We start from the raw sequence: 18,038 nt of genomic DNA on the forward strand, positions 1-18,038 counted from the left end.
TGACCTCATTTATCGCAGCACGCCAGTCCTCCTTGTCCATCACCAACTCCCTGAGTTCACTCAAACTCAAGTCCATCGAGTCCGTGATGCCATCCAGCCATCTCATCCTCTGTCGTCCCATTCTCCTCCTGCCCCCAATCCCTCCCAGCATCAGAGTCTTTTCCAATGAGTCCACTCTTTGCATGAGGTGGCCAAAGTACTGGAGTTTCAGCTTTAGCATCATTCCTTCCAAAGAAATCCCAGGGCTGATCTCCTTCAGAATGGACTGGTTGGATCTCCTTGCAGTCCAAGGACTTGCAAGAGTCTTCTCCAACACCACAGTTCAAAAGCATCAATTCTTCAGTGCTCAGCCTTCTTCACAGTCCAACTCTCACATCTATACACAAACACTGGAAAAACCATAGCCTTGACTAGACAGACCTTTGCTGGCAAAGTAATATCTCTGCTTTTGAATATGCTATCTATGTTTGTCATAACTTTTCTTCCAAGGAGTAAGCGTCTTTTAATTTCATGGATGCAATCACCATCTGCAGTGATTTTGGAGCCCCAAAAAATAAAGTCTGACACTGTTTCCACTGTTTCCCCATCTATTTCCCATGAAGTGATGGGACCAGATGCCATGATCTTCGTTTTCTGAATGTTGAGCTTTAAGCCAACCTTTTCACTCTCCTCTTTCACTTTCATCAAGAGGCTTTTGAGTTCCTCTTCACTTTCTGCCATCAGGGGGGCTGTCATCTGCATATCTGAGGTTATTGATGTTCCTCCCGGCCATCTTGATTCCAGCTTGTGCTTCTTCCAGCCCAGAGTTTTTCATGATGTACTCTGCATATAAGTTAAATAAGCAGGGTGACAATATACAGTCTTGACATACTCCTTTTTCTATTTGGAACCAGTCTGTTGTTCCATGTCCAGTTCTAATTGTTGTTTCCTGACCTGCACACAAATTTCTCAAGAGGCAGGTCAGGTGGTCTGGTATTCCCATCTCTTTCAGAATTTTCCACAGTTTATTGTGATCCACACAGTCAAAGGCTTTGGCATAATCAATAAAGCAGAAATAGATGTTTTTCTGGAACTCTCTTGCTTTTTTGATGATCCAGCAGATGTTGGCAATTTGATCTCTGGTTCCTCTGCCTTTTCTAAAACCAGCTTGAACATCTGGAAGTTCACGGTTCATGTATTGCTGAATCTTGGCTTGGAGAATTTTGACCATTACTTTACTAGCGTGTGAGATGAGTGCAATTCTAGGGGCTCTTAAAAAGCTTCTCAAATGTAAAATGCCCCAAGCACAGCTGACCAGGCACCTTCTCTGTGCTATTCCCTCTGTGTGCCTTCATCTAGTAAATGACATCACCGTTTGCCCCCAGCCCAAGCCAGAAAGCTGCATGAATTCCTTGATTTTCTTTGCCTTTTCTTTCCCTACACAGAGTATCAATTTTTCCTGCTTGTCTCTCTCACTCTGGCTCACTTCTATCCTTCCTCCCTGTTGATACCTAGTCCAGGCCGCCACTGCCACCTGCCTGCGTTGCTTCTATCATCTCCTAACACGTGTCCTAGCCAAGTGTCTTCCCCTCTGCAATCCTGACTCTTGGCTTAAATCACAGTGATTTCCCCTGAACTCCAAGATGAGCATGATATTCTCGTACCTAAAATACTTGGGTGGCTTCCTATTGCCCTCAGGCCTCCCATCATGGTTTTAAAGTTCATCTCAACCTGTCCTTGCCTCTGCTTCTGATGTCACCTCTCAATACTTCCTACCTGGTACTCTGTGCTCCAGCCATACAGAAATAATCCATGACCTTGCGTTTCCTCTTATCTCCAGGCCATTTCCATACTGTCCTTCCTGCTTCAAAGCCTATAGATGAACACTTAGAAGCTCATGGATAGGAAGGTAGGAATGTTTAGTCACTGGAAAAAACTATTTGAAAAAGCATTCCTTAAACAGACCATTTATCAGTTGGAAATTTCTGGTTGAGAGCATAGAACACCTGTGGTTTAATTTCCAAAACTTGTACCTCAAGCCCTTTTCTTAGTTTTACCCTTTTTTCCTCTCTAATCTAGGCATATAAATATAAAGGATACCTTTGTGAAGGTGGGATTTTAGTTTTTCTGGTAATAATTAGGCTAAGGAAAGATTCTGAAGTAGAAAGACCTGATCTCAATTTTCAAACTTTACACATGTGTGCAAATGTGAAATGTGTGAGAATTAAAAACAGAGATAACATTAGGGAAAGAAGAACAAAGCTTTGTGATATGGAAGACAAAAGGAGTAAGGGTTAAAGTGTAGGAACAAAAAATTCCTTGGAAATGACCACTTAAAAGAGCAACTATTAGGAGATTATATGAAATCATCTGTGAAACTTTTGAAAATTATAAAGCACTATAGAATTTAAAGGATCTTTCCTTCATTAAGAAAACAGAGATTAAGCCACATACTACTAGAACTGGAAGAAATCCTCATTTTACTGATGAAGAAACTGAAGTCCAGAGAGGTTAAATATTCTGGGCATCATCACACAGCAAGTTAGCAGTGAATTGAAGTACCATTGTGGCCAGCAGAAAGGGGATTTGTCAGAACATTTTAAATCCTATCGAATTTTTTGTTTGTTTGTTTGTTTTTGCAGTGGATTGACAATTTCTATTCTGTAAATTAATATGGTATGCCAGAGGATGCTAGGAATGTGTAATATAGAAATAGAGAGTTCTTATCACAGGAATCAGTAGCAGCACAGAGGTGTCAAGACTGAGTTCCAGGAAACTTCTGCTGCTGAAAGACTGTCAGCTGTGCTTTACTGGAGAGAGGCTATGCCTCCCTGTCAGGCTGATTTGGTGATAAATGTCAATAGGAGATATGGAAGGAAATTAAAGTTCATGGATGGTTAAGGCAGCCAGGGTAAAAAGTAAAGGAAATTATTGCAACCTGACCATCAGTTTCTTTTTTGGAGATAATTTTGGTGTCAGATAAGACTCTGGCATAAAGGACTCAGTCTTTTTTTATTGGAATTGAAAAAGAAATCATGTTTTAATAAGCTTGAGGTCCCATTCAGAAGGCAGATGGTGGAGTTAGAAATAACAACTAGTGTTGGACTGCCTCAGCTCACCACTGGCAAGCAGATTTAGAACCATACCCTAGAACATGGTTTCTGGACTAGTAAATGACATCTGCTCTCATTGATTGGGATATCCTGCAAGAACCTCCAAACATTCAGCCTCCCCATCATGGTATTCCAGAGAGATTAATGCCAAGGCCACATAGAGTCATAGTGGCCGAAACTTCCTGGACAAATGATAAAATTCTGGTGCCAACTCAGGAGAGTACACGAAACAAGTGCCTTTGGACTCATGCACTTCTCACTAACCTGCCTCTTTTGCTGGCTGTGGTTCTAATTTGTGCCAATTCATCATCATCTGAGTTTGCTTCACACCCCTGTCTCCATATCCTCATTCTGTCCCTTCAGAGATAGTTTCAGTATCCTTTGTGCTGAGGAGGCTGGCTGGTTATCATCTGCTATAACCCACCAACCAATGTGCTTATCATGGTTGTGTAGGTGAGAACATGCCCTGGTTCATGAGGCACTGGCATGGAGATGCCCACCGGGGATGGATGATGGCCATGTGCTCGAGAGGGCACTGCTGTCCCTGTCTCATCCACCTACCCTCAAGCTCAAGCCCAAGGAGGCATCTCCTCTAACCCTGCCCACCCACCCCAACTTAGCTCAACAGCCCAGCATCTACAAGCCAGAGCAGGAGCCCACAGCTAACTCCTGCATCTAGCGCAAAAGCTCTGGGCACACTGGTCACAAGAGAGAATGGTTAACTGGTCATGCCCTCTGCAGGGCCTGAGAGGAGGGTGAAGGCAGAGATGGCTTCCAGATGACTAGGATGCCCAAGAAGGGTGGGGCTTTTTGTAGAAATCATGAGTTCATTATTTCTTACTGGTTCTCACTTTGTCACTTGTGTCTGTTCTTGGCAAAAGCATTTCAGAGTCTGAGTGATGGACTCCATGCTCAAGTCAGACTTGCCTTCCACTGCATCTCATTTTGGTTCTAAAAGCCTCTGCTGAGGGCCTGCGGGGAGGCCTAACCTCCTGGACCTTGACCTTGGAGTTGACACTCCAGGCACCTGCTTCCTGACCATACCTCAACCCCCAGACTCAAGATGTTCCGGGGCGGGTGGAGGCCAAGCCTTCCAAGGGTTTCTGACTGAATAGGAATTAACTCCCTCTGTCCCCTGGTGTTGGTTTGCTAATTGCTACCTCCTCCCACCTCCATCTTGTACAGGGAGGGTAAGGAGAGATCAAAGAAAAGGAAGATGGCTCCAGTTTGGCAGGTTGCAGGCCTAATAAGCAAGGGAACTTACTTATGGGAGACTGTGAGACAAGCACATCTCCAAACATGCCCACCATAATCTTAAATATTTTGTATAGAGTTCTTAACTGAGTTCAGTCACATAGTCAGTCCAGATGTTCTCAACAACAGCTTATGCTCTCAAGTCTGTGTCCTTGACAACAGCTCCCACCATGGGCGTGGTGGGCAGAACATGTATTCTAAGGACAGAGGTGGAGGCGAGGAGCCTCTGGCTGCATTCTGAATGCATTCATGAAGCAGATGCACAAACAGTATTTATTAGACACGAAGGATTTTTTCTATCACAAATAATGCTGTTAATTATTTAGCTTGTCATAGTATTCACGCAACAGAGACTGACAAATCCATGAAAGTGAAAGTGTTAGTCACTCAGTCATGTCTGACTCTTTGTGACTCCTTGGACTGTAGCCCACCAGGCTCCTCTGTCATGGGATTCTCCAGGCAAGACTACTGGAGTGGGTTATCATTTCCTTCTCCAGGGGATCACTGCAGACTCTTTACCAACTTAGCCACCAGGGAAGACAAACCTATGGTTTCCTCTAAGAATACACATAAAAGGAATATCCCCATAGGCTTTGGTTGCTCTTTTTCTCTTCCTTTAACTATTTGTATTGCAATAAAAATAACGATAAAAATGGTTGCACCTGGCTCACTGACCAACCAGAAGCCTCTTCCTCCTATTGTTGGTATCTATTCACTCTGGCATAGGTGAGGCCCAGTGGCTAGGCATACAGATTTATTGAGGGAAATAAATGTGAAGGATAGAGAGTAGAGGGAACAGGAGGAAGCATCAAAGATCTTCAGACCGCAACATAGGTCTGACACTTGTGAAAGAAGAGAGGGAAGGAAGAGAACCAAGTAGGTTGGACTTTAGTCTACTATAGCTCTGAGAAACTTGTGGCCAAACCTGAGTTCCCAGAACAGAGATTGCCTGTTAGCAGAGTCTTGTGTTGGTGAGAAATAATCTGTCACCTTGCTCTGCTCAGCTAGTGAGGAGCCTGTTAGGAACAGGAATTTAGCATGTATGTTACAGCGCCTTCAGAGATGTGGCTGCTGGAGGCTGTCAGTCACCCATACTCTTCCTGGAAGGCTTTCTGGAAGGGAGGTCTGAGTGGTGCATCCCCATGGCCACCGGTATTGTAGAAGACTTTTAAAAATGTCTATTGTAAATGCTCTAGGAAATACTCTCAGTTAAAATCAAAGTCTGTAAAACTCTTGCTAAGTCATGCAGTGTGAAGAGAGAAGCAAAAATTTTTTTAGAGAGTGAATTATAGAAAATTTCATATTATAGATTAACATCATTGAGAATTTCATCAGGAAAGAAGAGTGTGCTCTCAATTATAGACTGCTGTTGATATAAAACATGTTTCTAATCCAGTAGAAGTAATGGGGACTCACTCAGTGTATCAATATCTTCCCTCTCTTGCTTGGCTCTCATTACTAAAAACATTCATTTTTGGATGCCTGGCTAGGCCGTGAGTGCAGTCTATGAAAAATGTGGTAATTTCCTTGGTGTCAACACCTACCATTATCTAACTAAAAATATGACAGAAAGTGGGAATATCAATTTTTGTGTATGCTGGTAAATTAATAATTTTTTCATATACATGGGCAGTAGTTGGCCTTTTTTCCCAACTATCCTGATTTGTGAGAGAGTGAAAGGAGATGGCTCAGTGGTAGAGAATCTAACTGCCAATGCAGGAGCTGCGGGTTCAATCCCTGGGTCAGGAAGATCCCCTAGAGGAGGAAATGGCAACCCAGTCCAGTATTCTTGCCTGGAGAATCCCATGAACATAGGAGCCTGGCAGGCTACAGTCCATGGGGTCACAAACAGTTAGATACCATTGAGCCAGTGAGCATTAACACACGCACAAAAGATAAACTCTTTTCAAATGATTAAGCTAAGACATCCATTTAAATGTCAAGCTTATGAAATTTGTCTTTTTGTTTCTTATTAGGAAATTATCTCAGGTCTCTTTTGCAGCTGACTTTAGAATTCTGCTTGCAATGAAAAGCACTCTCTTGTAGTATTTCTGCTTCTTCAAATACCAGGGCATAACTTCAGGGGAGAAAGACAGCACCTAGGAGGGGTTTCAATAAATGTGGAATAGCGTTAACTCAAGTTTACCCATATTTCCTTATTATCATAACTAAGTTAGTGCAGGGGAGAAGAGAAATACAATGTATACCACTGATTTTTTAGTTTATTACTTTTAAAAATATTTGATAGCACTCTAATAAGGAAAAATATTTTTACCTTAAAAGGGTTCTAATATTAGGTTGTGTATTATTTCAGAAAATTAACTTGAAAATTCTATTTATGTATAGTGATTAAATTAGAGTTGTTACAAAAATAAGAACCAGATTGTTCATAGATGGGAGTTCAGCATCCTTTGGAAGCATTCATTTTATATATGGAACATTTATATATGGAAAAACTAACTACAAAATGAACTCTTGATTATGATAAGACAAAATCATTTTTCTTCCTTCATTAATAATATGGGAATATGCTGTTGTGTTCTTTAGTGTACCTAGAAGTTACATTGATTTGAGCTAAAGTGAAAGTTGTTCAGTTGTGTCTGACTCTTTACAACCCCATGGACTAAACAGTCCATGAGAATACTGGAGTAGGTAGCCTTTCCCTTCTCCAGGGGAGAAGCCTTTCCTTTCCAACCCAGGGGTCAAACCTAGGTCTCCTGCACTGCAGACAGATTCTTTACCAGCTGAGCCACCAGAGAAGCCCAAGAATACTGGAGTGGGTAGCCTTTCCCTTCTCCAGCAGATCTTCTAGACCCAGGAATTGAACCAGGGTCTCTTGCTTTGCAGGTGTATTCTTTTTTTTTTTGCTCTTTTAAAAAATTATTATTATTATTATTATTTTTTACTTTACAATATTGTGTTGGTTTTGCCACACATCAACATGAATCTGCCACGGGTGTACACATGTTCCCAATCCCGAACCCCGCTCCCTCCTACCCTTCCCCCAACACCATCTCTCCGGGTCATCCCAGTAAATGAATGGATAAGAAAGCTGTGGTACATATACACAATGGAGTATTACTCAGCCATTAAAAAGAATACATTTGAATCAATTCTAATGAGGTGGATGAAACTGGAGCCAATTATACAGAGTGAAGTAAGCCAGAAAGAAAAACACCAATACAGTATACTAACACATATATATGGAATTTAGAAAGATGGTAATGATAATCCTGTATGCGAGACAGCAAAAGAGACACAGATGTATAGAACAATCTTTTGGACTCTATGGGAGAGGGAGAGTGTGGGATGATTTGGGAGAATGGCATTGAAACATGTATAATATTATATAAGAAACAAATCACCAGTCTAGGTTCGATGCAGGGTGCAGGATGCTTGGGGATGCTGCAGGCGTATTCTTTACCAACTGAGCTCTCAGGGAAGTCCAACTTGAGCTGTGTTGCACCTAATTTCTCTTTCACAGAAGAAGAGTAAAACATAAATGAAATAAATCATAAAATTTGTACTGATAAATATCAATTCCTAGCTTTGGATATGTGTCAGTTAATGACTTCTTTTCTGTCACTTTCCCTCCATGTTTCACAAATCCCATTATTTTGATTTTTGTTTTCTTATCAGCTAACAAAGTACTTCAAGATATGGAAAGAATTGCCTCGGAGTTGAAGAGTTTCCCATCACAGGGACACTTAAGGGTAGGAATTCTGTAGAGGATCCTAGCAAATGATGGGTGGTTTGATTAGGTAAAACTTGGGCCTCTTCATCTCTGGTTGCCTATCCTTATATAAAACTTACTTATGGTCATCAGAATATACCTCACTTACCATTCAGCCTTCTCCAGTAAACTGTTCTTCCATTTTTCAAAAGTCTTTCTTTGAATTAAGCTTGAAGAGCATTTGTTAAATACCTGTAACATGCAAGACTATATAATAGCTACATTGGGAGAATCAAACTAGCCATAATGTAAATGTAATATAAAACTTTGCAGATTTTTAAGTTTCTACTTTTCAACAGTTAAAATTAAAACAAAAAAAGCACTATTTACCAAAAAAAAAAAAAAATTAGCTCCAAACTTCAGAGAGTTTACGACTAAATGGATGTGGATATTTATTAATACTTTCTTAAAGTTCATGATCTTTGTTGCCAACAAAGGTCCACCTAGTTAAAGCTATGGTTTTTCCTGTAGTCATGCATGGATGTGAGAGTTGGAATTTAAAGAATACTGAGGGCTGAAGAATTGATGATGCTTTTGAACTGCAGTGTTGGAGAAGACTCTTGAGAGTCCCTTGGACTGCAAGGAGATCCAACCAGTCCATCCTAAAGGAAATCAGTCCTGAATATTCATTGGAAGGACTGATGTTGAAGCTGAAACTCCAATACTTTGGCCACCTGATGCGAAGAACTGACTCCTTGGAAAAGACCCTGATGCTGGGAAAGATTGAAGGAAGGAGGAGAAGGGGATGACAGAGGATGAGATGGCTAGATGGCATTACTGACTCAATGGACATGAGTCTGAGTAAACTCAGGGGATTGGCGATGGACAGGGAAGCTTGCTGTGCTGCAGTCCGTGGGGCCGCAGAGTCGGACACGACTGAGTGACTGAACTGAACTGACTGAAAATTTATGAATTTGATAATTTCAATCATTCCAACAGGTCTCTAACAATACTATATATTATAACAAAACTTATAATGTATATATTTCATGCATAGTTTATAAGAATAATTAATAATTTAAAATAACATACTAAATAGCCAAACCAATTAAAATGACTGACCCTTTATGTAGAAAAATAAGTTTTTATATTAAAAACAAACATTAATTTACTACTGTGTACTAAACATTGTAAGAATGATTTTTTAAATGAAAAGTTTCAAGTTATAAGAAATCAACACACTCATCCCCGTCTCCTACATTTTCTATGCTGCTCTCTCCCTTTAGACCTTAAGCCATGTCCAACTCTTTGCAACCCCATGGACTGTAGGCCCCCAGGTTCCTCTGACCATGGGATTTCCCAGGCAAGAATACTAGAGTGGATTTCCATTTCCTCCATCAGGGCATCTTCCTAACCCAGGAATCAAACCCAAGTCTCCTGCTTAGCAGGCAGATTGTTTGCCACTGTGCCACCTAGGAAGCTCCTATTTTCTATATGGTACAGAAAATACTTCTGAAGAATAGTGACTATGAATCACTGAAAAAGACGCAATTACACAGAGGAATTAAATAATATTTACCACCAAAGGCAAGAAATTTGCCTAAAAAAAAATGGAAAGTTATTCTAAAACAATCGGTAAAGTAAAAGGGTCATGTCTAAAACTTAGTTTTTACTAAAAGATAAATTTGTTGAAACACTTCATCCCCTCATTCTTCTGAAAAATTGTGGTTGCAGTAAATTCTTCATTTCATCTATGTTTATCCACAGGTGCGTCTGCATGTAGTGCTGGCAACACTAGGAAATAAAAAGAGTAAAGAAATGCTGGGACTTACAAACATGGATGTGTAATTTTTTCACATTCTTAACCAATAAAAGAGAAAATAAGAAAGCCTTTGAACAAAAATACTGAAATGGCCTTGAAAGTGAAAGTGAAGTCGCTCAGTCCTGTCTGACTCTTTGCAACCCCATGGACTGTAACTTATCAGGCTCATCTGTCCATGGGATTTTCCAGGCAATAGTACTGGAGTGGATTGCCATTTCCTTCTCCAGCGGATCTTCCAGACCCAGGGATAGAACCCAGGTCTCCTGCATTGTAGACAGACGCTTTACCATCTGAGCCACTAGGGAAGTCCTTAGGCAATAATCAAATCAAAGGCATAGCTGCCACAACCACTGTTTAAACCTTTGAGTGGATTGAGGTGTTTTAGAACAAAGACTCAGGTAAGGTTGTGGGACCCAGAGAGTTCTTTCAATAAGACAAAATTGTTCTGGTAAAAGACATAAGTATGTCTCTCGCTGGAGAGCCTAATTGGTCCTTGTTTCCAGCAATGATTTAGAGAGAGAAGGAAGGACCCAGCCATGGGAAAGAGAAAATAAAGCTGTCATATTAAGAATATATAAGAGAACTGTAAGTGTGGCTGAGACATTCCAGCCAATTCAGAGGGAAAGGTTGAAGTCTAAGTTCATGGAACAGAATTGAGTCAGTCACCGTGACAGAGAATTTGAGAGCAAGAAGAGAAGGGGGCATGGGGGATGAGATTGTTGGATGGCACCACATCAGTAGACATGAGTTTGGGCAAACTCTGGGAGATAGTGAAGACAGGGAAGCCTGTCCTTTTTGACAGGACAATTTGTGACCCCATGAACCGCAGCACACCAGGCCTCCCTGCCCATCACCAACTCCCAGAGTCCACCCAAACCCATGTCCATTGAGTTGGTGATGCTATCCAACCATCTCATCTTCTTTCGTCCGCTTCTCCTCCTGCCCTCAATCTTTCCCAGCATCAGGGTCTTTTCCAAGGAGTCACCTCTTCGCCTCAGGTGGCCACAGTATTGGAGTTTCAGATTCAACATCAGTCCTTCCAATGAACACCCAGGACTGATCTCCTTTAGGATGGACTGGTTGGATCTCCTTGCAGTCCAAGGGACTCTCAAGAGTCTTCTCCAAAACTGCAGTTCAAAAGCATCAATTCTTCTGCGCTCAGCTTTCTTTATAGTCCAACTCTCACATCCATGCCTGACTACTGGAAAAACCATAGCCTTGACTAGACGGACCTTTGCTGACAAAGCAATGTCTCTGCTTTTGAATATGCTATTTAGGTTGGTCATAACTTTCCTTCCAAGGAGTAAGCGTCTTCTAATTTCATGGCTACAGTCACCATCTGCAGTGATTTTGGAGCCTCCCAAAATAAAGTCTGCCACTGTTTCCACTGTTTCCCCATCTATTTGCCTTGAAGTGATGGGGCTGGATGCCATATGTGCTATTAATGTTGTCAGTTATGATTGCCTCTTTTATATGCACTCTTGTAGCTTTTAACACAAAACTTGGAAAACAGTAGTCATTGAGAACATTTCTGTTGAATGAAAGAATGAATGACAAATGAATGACAGGACAGCATTGCACTTCCCTTAAAAGGCTGACACTGTTTCCATTTTATACCTAAAAAAGTGACATTGCCATTTCATCTGGTTCTATTTCAGAAGCAGCTTTGTTGGAGAAGGTCATGGAGAGGCCATGATTGCTGGTTGAAGTGAGAGCTGGATACAGGTAATCAGAGGCTCCTGATTCCCTCCCTTCTCCTTGGAAAGTATGTTTCTCTCACCATTTCCCATTCCCATAGTAGGACCTGTTTCAGGGACACAGGCTTGAGAGAGTCTTGATGGTCTCTTGCTGAGACCATCTGGACTGAATATGTGACTGGACCCAGTTAAGGTCTCTGTGTAAACTTTCAAGATCCTGGTGGGTGGCTGCAGAAATCTACGCCTCTTTTGACTGCCCAAGACAAGCCTTGTATGTTCCCTTGCTTACTAAACCCGCTACCTGCCACTCTGAAGTGATCTACTTCTTTCTTTGGTATCTCCTTACTCTTTGTGCATGGAGGTCAGTTTCAGACTTCACCCCAGGAACTCCTGTGATTTTAAACCAACAACAAAAAGACATAACAACATGAAGAAGAGGACATGGAGCAGATTATTAAAAAGGGAAGGGAAGAAAGAACCCCTGAAACTCCATCAAGATATGACATCAACCTGCCTATTTTCTGCATTAAAAATATATCAGTTGGCATTAGTTATTAACAGCTGAATATTTCCTTCTGAAGAATTGAAGTAGGTTCCTTTATAAATGTGTGTTTTCTTTATTAGCCTTGAGGCTTTCCTTTTAGCTGTTATATATTCAGTTTTGGACAAATGAAAATCAATGACTCATTTTGCACCTGGCTGGGGACAGGATGGCTAGCCCATCTGGGCAGGGTTGTAGGAGCTGCAGTATGAATAAATTCTCTGAAGATTCACAGTATAGTGGAATGAATGTCTTTTACTAACATCATGTTCTGATTGTACTCATCAACTTTCAGCTGATGTGTCACTAATGGGTTTGGTGGGTAATCTTCTACTTCCTATGGTAAAGATGCTTTAAGAATACATGGCTTCTACTAGAAGTTTATTTCTATGAGACCTCATTTTAAATACCCAAGTGCCATGGAAGGGCAAGTAGAGGGTTTGGAAACAGTTCTAAGCTTATTAAATATTATAAATTTAAAGCATTGTGTCATTTAAAAATGAATCACTTGAAAATAATTTGAAAGTTTAATAACCAAGATATAGTAAGAAAATATTAAGTCCAAAGCATTGAGGGAAAAGAAGTATTCACCCCAATAATTCCCTGACATTTTGTGATTGCAACACATTTTTGATTGTCCAAATTATAAATACTCCCCCCTCATTTTCTTAAAAATGGTTTAATCGGCAGGTTAATTCTTAACCTAAAATGGGTAAAAATTGGCTTCATTTTGATAATTTAGTAAACTCCTTCTTTCTCAGATTAAGAAATTAAGTGGAAGAGTGTCAAAATAGATGTTGATACCATATTTTGGATAATTTCTTAGATTCATATGTGAAAAAACCAAGTAACAAGTAAACTCTCTAATCTCTAAGATAGCAGTCCCCAACCTCTGACACCAGGGACCGGTTTTATGGAGTACAATTTTTCCACATACTGGGGTGGAGCAGGGGTTTGGGGATGACTCAAGCACATTACATTTATTATGCACGTCGTTTCTACTATTATTAAAGCTCCATCTCAGATCATTGGGCATTGGACTCCAGAGGTTGGGGATCCCTGCTCTCAAAGGACTCTGGCTTGCCTTGTGTCTTCATTCTGACAACTATAGGAAAATGCCATAGACTGGTGGCTTAAAGACAACTAACATTTATTTTTCACAGTCCTGGGGGCCAAGAAGTCCAAGATCAAGGTACCAACAGACAAAACATATGGTGAAGGCCTGCTTTCTGATTCATAGGTAGTGCCTTCCTACTGGGTCCTCACTGAGGGGAAGGGAAGAGGGGGCTCTCCAGGGTCTCTTCTATAAGGCACTGATCTCAGTTGTGAAGGCTCTGCCCCATGACCTAATCAATTCCCAAAGACCCCAGCTCCCAATATCTTTAGCCTGGAAACAGGATTTTAGCAAAATAAATTTGGAGAGAGAGACAGTGGGCACACCTATTCAGACCACAGAAGACTATTCACTGTCTTCTGCCACATTCTTCAAAGAAGTCATGTCTTATGCAATAAAGTGTTCTGAGAGTGAGAGTGAAGTCACTCAGTTGTGTCCAACTCTTTGCCACCCCACAGACTGTAGCCCACCAGGCTCCTCCCTCCATGGGATTCTCTAGGCAAGAGTACTGCAGTGGGTTGCCATTTCCTTCTTCAGGGGATCTTCCCGACCCAGGGATCAACCCAGGTCTCCCACATTCCAGGCAGATGCTTTAACCTCTTAGCCACCAGTGTTCTGAGGTTTTGTTAATACAGAATCAGGAGAAAGGCTGTGAAGGAGAAAAACTGTGAGGGAAGAACTTGCAGAATTAGCTTGAGGGACAGCAGGAGAGTAAGATGAGGGGAAGCTGAGGTGTTTATAGGAACTTGGTGGGCAAAAAAGAAAGAAGGAGTTTAAAAAATGTGTGCCCAATCACTGTATATCTACAAAATTTTTGAGAAATTGCAAGTAAAGTTTTGCATTCCTTTACAATTATTTTCTGCTTGCTGGAATTTTCTCTCTTTGATTAACATGCTGCTCACTATCTTTGCATCCTGTATAGGAATATCATGAGCATTACAGGTACATAAACTTCATGAACATTATATGTTTATATGCATAAGGCTACCACCTCTTCTTGTTCCATATCCATCATCAATGTTGGATAAATATATCAATCACATTACATATTCATAGTCCTTTCATGCATATTACACAAAGAGTCGGACATGACTGAGCGACTGAACTGAACTGAACTGAACAGAGGTGTTACAGCTATATTTATATTTGTTTTCTGTCCATAGTCAAATGTTTCTGATATAATTTGGAGAAAATATGGTGAAAAGCTTTCATCTGTGAGAAAATCACACAAACTGAAAAATATATTTGACATAGTTCACTTTATGTAATAGATTTCAAATTAAGTAAGTGATGTTCTTGTGTCGAATATCATGATTTTTTTTCTAAGTGGAAATGCAAGTTTACAGAGTCCAGACTATCAATGTGGTATTGTTTTAAGCATCAATTAAAGAAAATACTTAGCATATTAAAAAAGCAAAGACATTACTTTGCTGACAAGGGCCTGTCTAGTCAAAGCTGTGGTTATTCCAGTAGTCATGTATGGATGTGAGAGTTGGACTATAAAGAAAGCTGACGCCAAAGAATTGATGCTTTTGAACTGTGGTGTTGGAGAAGACTCTAGAGAGTCCCTTGGACAGCAACGAGATCAAACCAGTCAATCCTAAAAGAAATCGGTTCTGAATATTCATTGGAAGGACTGATGCTGAAGCTGAAACTCCAATACTTTGGACACCTGATGTGAAGAACTGACTCCTTGGAAAAGAGTCAGTCTTTCCTGATGCTGGGAAAGATTGAGGGCAGGAGGAGAAGGGGATGACAGAGGATGAGATGGTTGGATGACATCACTGACTTGATGGACACGAGTTTGAGCAAGTTCCAGGAGTTGGTGATGGACTGGGAAGCCTTGTGTGCTACAACAGTCCTTGGGGTCACAAAGAGTCGGACACGCCTGAGTGACTGAACTGAAGTATGAGAAAATACTGCTAATATACACCCAGAAACTGAAATTTTGTCACTGTTTGAATTCAAATGGGTTTAGGAATATAGTGAATGGATCACTAAGACCCCCTCTTTCACCTTCTTAGTTTACCTCTTAGAAGACTTCCTTTTATGTGGAGGCCAATTAGACTCAAAAGCAACAATAAACAATGACCATTGGTCCAAGAACTATTACCATTTATTTGATGGATATCAACAATAACTGTTGAGATCAGAAAGGAACTTGGCATATAGAGAAAATATGAGTTCAATCATGGTTGACCTTGTGGTTTCCAAGCACCACTGGCATCCCATTAGTGTGGAATCAGCATTCAATCTTGTCAATATAATCACTGTGAAGTTGAAAAGTTCAATCACTTGCAGAAGAAAATAAAACCCTTGCCAACTACCATATTTGCATGAGATAGAATGAAGGTAAGTGACACTAATCATTGAATTTATGGCTAGTTTCTTTCTAGTTATAAATTAAAAACACATCCTTCTGGCATAATCAGTATTGGTCAGACACTCAAAAGAATTGATTCGTCCAATTAACTTAAAAAAGTTTATGTTCCCATTGAAGAAATGAAAATATTTTAAATGCTTTTCTAATTCTGGAATCATGTGGATCTCAGAGATGTGTCAGAGTCAGGTAATATATCATATCACTGTCCCAGATCATTGTTTTAATGTGTCAATGTTAGGTAAATGACTTTTGATTTAGATATGTTTTCTAAATGAAAAATTAAAACTCAGTAGCTCAAAGGACTTCAAGGCCTTTTTTCAAGTGACACAAGAATCCTAGGGTGTATCTCACGGTAATTTATGGGGACAGTAGAGAAGAATTTCTGAAATTATAACGTTCCTAGATGATTCAAGGTATATGAAAAATGCACCTGTCTGAAGGGGTACTGTTCTCCAGCTGTATTATTGCTATTCTATTGGACTGCTCTTATCTAAAGATAATGCTTGGAGCCCCAAATATTTCTCACTGGCCTAAAATGCTATTGTTCCTTATTCTACCTCAAATACATGAGATTTCCACTTTTGGGGTCATAAATGGCTAGCAGAGGAGCAGAAGTCCTGCTTTCAGAAGATCTTACTTAAAATTTGCAAATAATTAAAGAGGCTTCCTATGGCTTTTCTCCTTAGTTAGTTAGTTGCTCAGTTGTGTCTGACACTTTGCGACCCCATGGACTTTAGCCCACCAGCCTCCTCTGTCCATGAGATTCTCCAAGCAAGAATACTAGAGCAGGTTTATTTCCTTGGGAAGGGGGCAGATACAGGTGAGAACTGTGAGGAGGGGAGAAACTGTGGAACCACAAGTTCACCAGCATGTGTATGTTAGTACTACAGTGGTTTATGCCTTTTATGGCCATAGCAATTGGCACTTAGGAGAGTTTGGGAGGCTCTAGGAATAACAAAGATGTTGACCGTGGTGGAAAAACAGAGTAGCTGACCAGGCAAGGGGAAAGAGAGCCCTGAAAGTTAGGACTGAGCTAGTGAATTAAGGGCCTTGAATGCCAGACAGTTTAGAATGTCCTGCAGACAAGAACATAGTAGAGGGGGGCAGAAATAAGGCAACGATCAAATTTGTATTTTAGATATATTATTCTGATTAGCCAGACTGGAGGTGGAGGATGGACCAAATGGGCAGGGGGTGAGAACAGTTGGCGGGGGTAAAAACCATGTTGTGCTGTGGTAAAGAATCCGCCTGCCAGTGCAGGAAATACAGGAGAAATAGGTTCAATCCCTGGGTTGCGAAGATCCCTTGGAGAAGGAAATGGCAACTCACTCCAGTATTCTTGCCTGAAAAATCCCGTAGACAGAGAAGCCTAGCAGGCTACAGTCCATGGGGTCACAAAGAGTCAGACATGACTGAGCAACTGAGCACACAGCGCTCAGAACACTCAAAAATATTTACTGAATGAATTGAATGAAATGGCACTGCACCTCTGTTGTAGGCGATTAAATGAGCATTATATTTTTTTCTTAAAGAACGCTCTCTACTTTAGGCTTAAACAAAAAAGTAATCAACTAAAAACATAAAAGTGGTTTAGATCTTTGTGGTCAAGTGATTCTCAAAAATGTTAGGGAGCATCAGAATTACCTGAGGGGCTTATTAAAACACTAATTGGTGAGCCCTATCTTCAGAATTCCTGATTCAGTGAGTGTGGGGTGGGGCCTGGGAACGTGCATTTTAAATGAGTGTCACGATAATGCCCATGTTGCTTTTCCAGGGCCCACACTTTGAGAACCACTGTCCCAGATCATTGTTTTAAACAATAGATTTTGATATGTCTGTTTCTGGAAGAGGGGATCTATCATATAATCTGTAGCGACTGATGGAGCTATGAAAAAAGAGAAATAGATGGATATCTTATTTTCCTTTGCCCAATATATTTTTCCTTAATACATTTTAACTTGGCCTAGATCATGAGTTATTTTAAATGGCAACTCTGGTACTGTTTTTGTAAGAGCACCATTAATTTCTTTCTATCTAAATCTGAAGGCATTGCCTCTGTGATTCTCACAGAGTAAAGTCATTTAATCTCTGCCTTGTAATTTACCAGGCAACATTTAAAGTTGTAGATCCAAGTAATTCTTTAAATCTATGTCTGGAACACTTATCATTGTAACCATTTAAGAACTATAATGTTTGTCTAGTATCAGTTGCTTTTATTAGATGTATCACCATCATAAATCACAAGCCTAGAAATATACCATTCTCATTCGCCTCTTATGAATCTCAATTATTCACTGTAGACCACCTCAGTAAAGTTTTAAAAAAATATGGTGTCTTCCAGGGAGTTGAGAAAAGAACCAAAGTATTATGAGAGTAAAGATAGTGTTGGGGCTTCTCTGGTGGCTCAGCGGTGAAGAATCTGCCTGCCAATGCAGAAAACTCAGGTTCTATGCCAGGGTCAG

General features: G+C 40.5%; 1 long non-coding RNA gene across 2 annotated transcripts in view; it reads left to right on the forward strand.

Annotated features, from left to right (window-relative positions):
* LOC138421882 (uncharacterized) overlaps positions 1 to 18,038 on the forward strand; it is a 122,940-nt gene that overhangs the window by 20,302 nt on the left and 84,600 nt on the right. For both annotated transcript variants that reach the window (XR_011249664.1, XR_011249663.1), the window contains one exon: positions 11,500 to 11,566. This is a non-coding gene — a long non-coding RNA (uncharacterized lncRNA). The remainder of the gene's footprint in view (positions 1 to 11,499; positions 11,567 to 18,038) is intronic.

This window comes from Ovis canadensis, chromosome 16 (genome assembly GCF_042477335.2).
Source record: "Ovis canadensis isolate MfBH-ARS-UI-01 breed Bighorn chromosome 16, ARS-UI_OviCan_v2, whole genome shotgun sequence".
Classification (NCBI taxonomy): domain Eukaryota; kingdom Metazoa; phylum Chordata; class Mammalia; order Artiodactyla; family Bovidae; genus Ovis; species Ovis canadensis.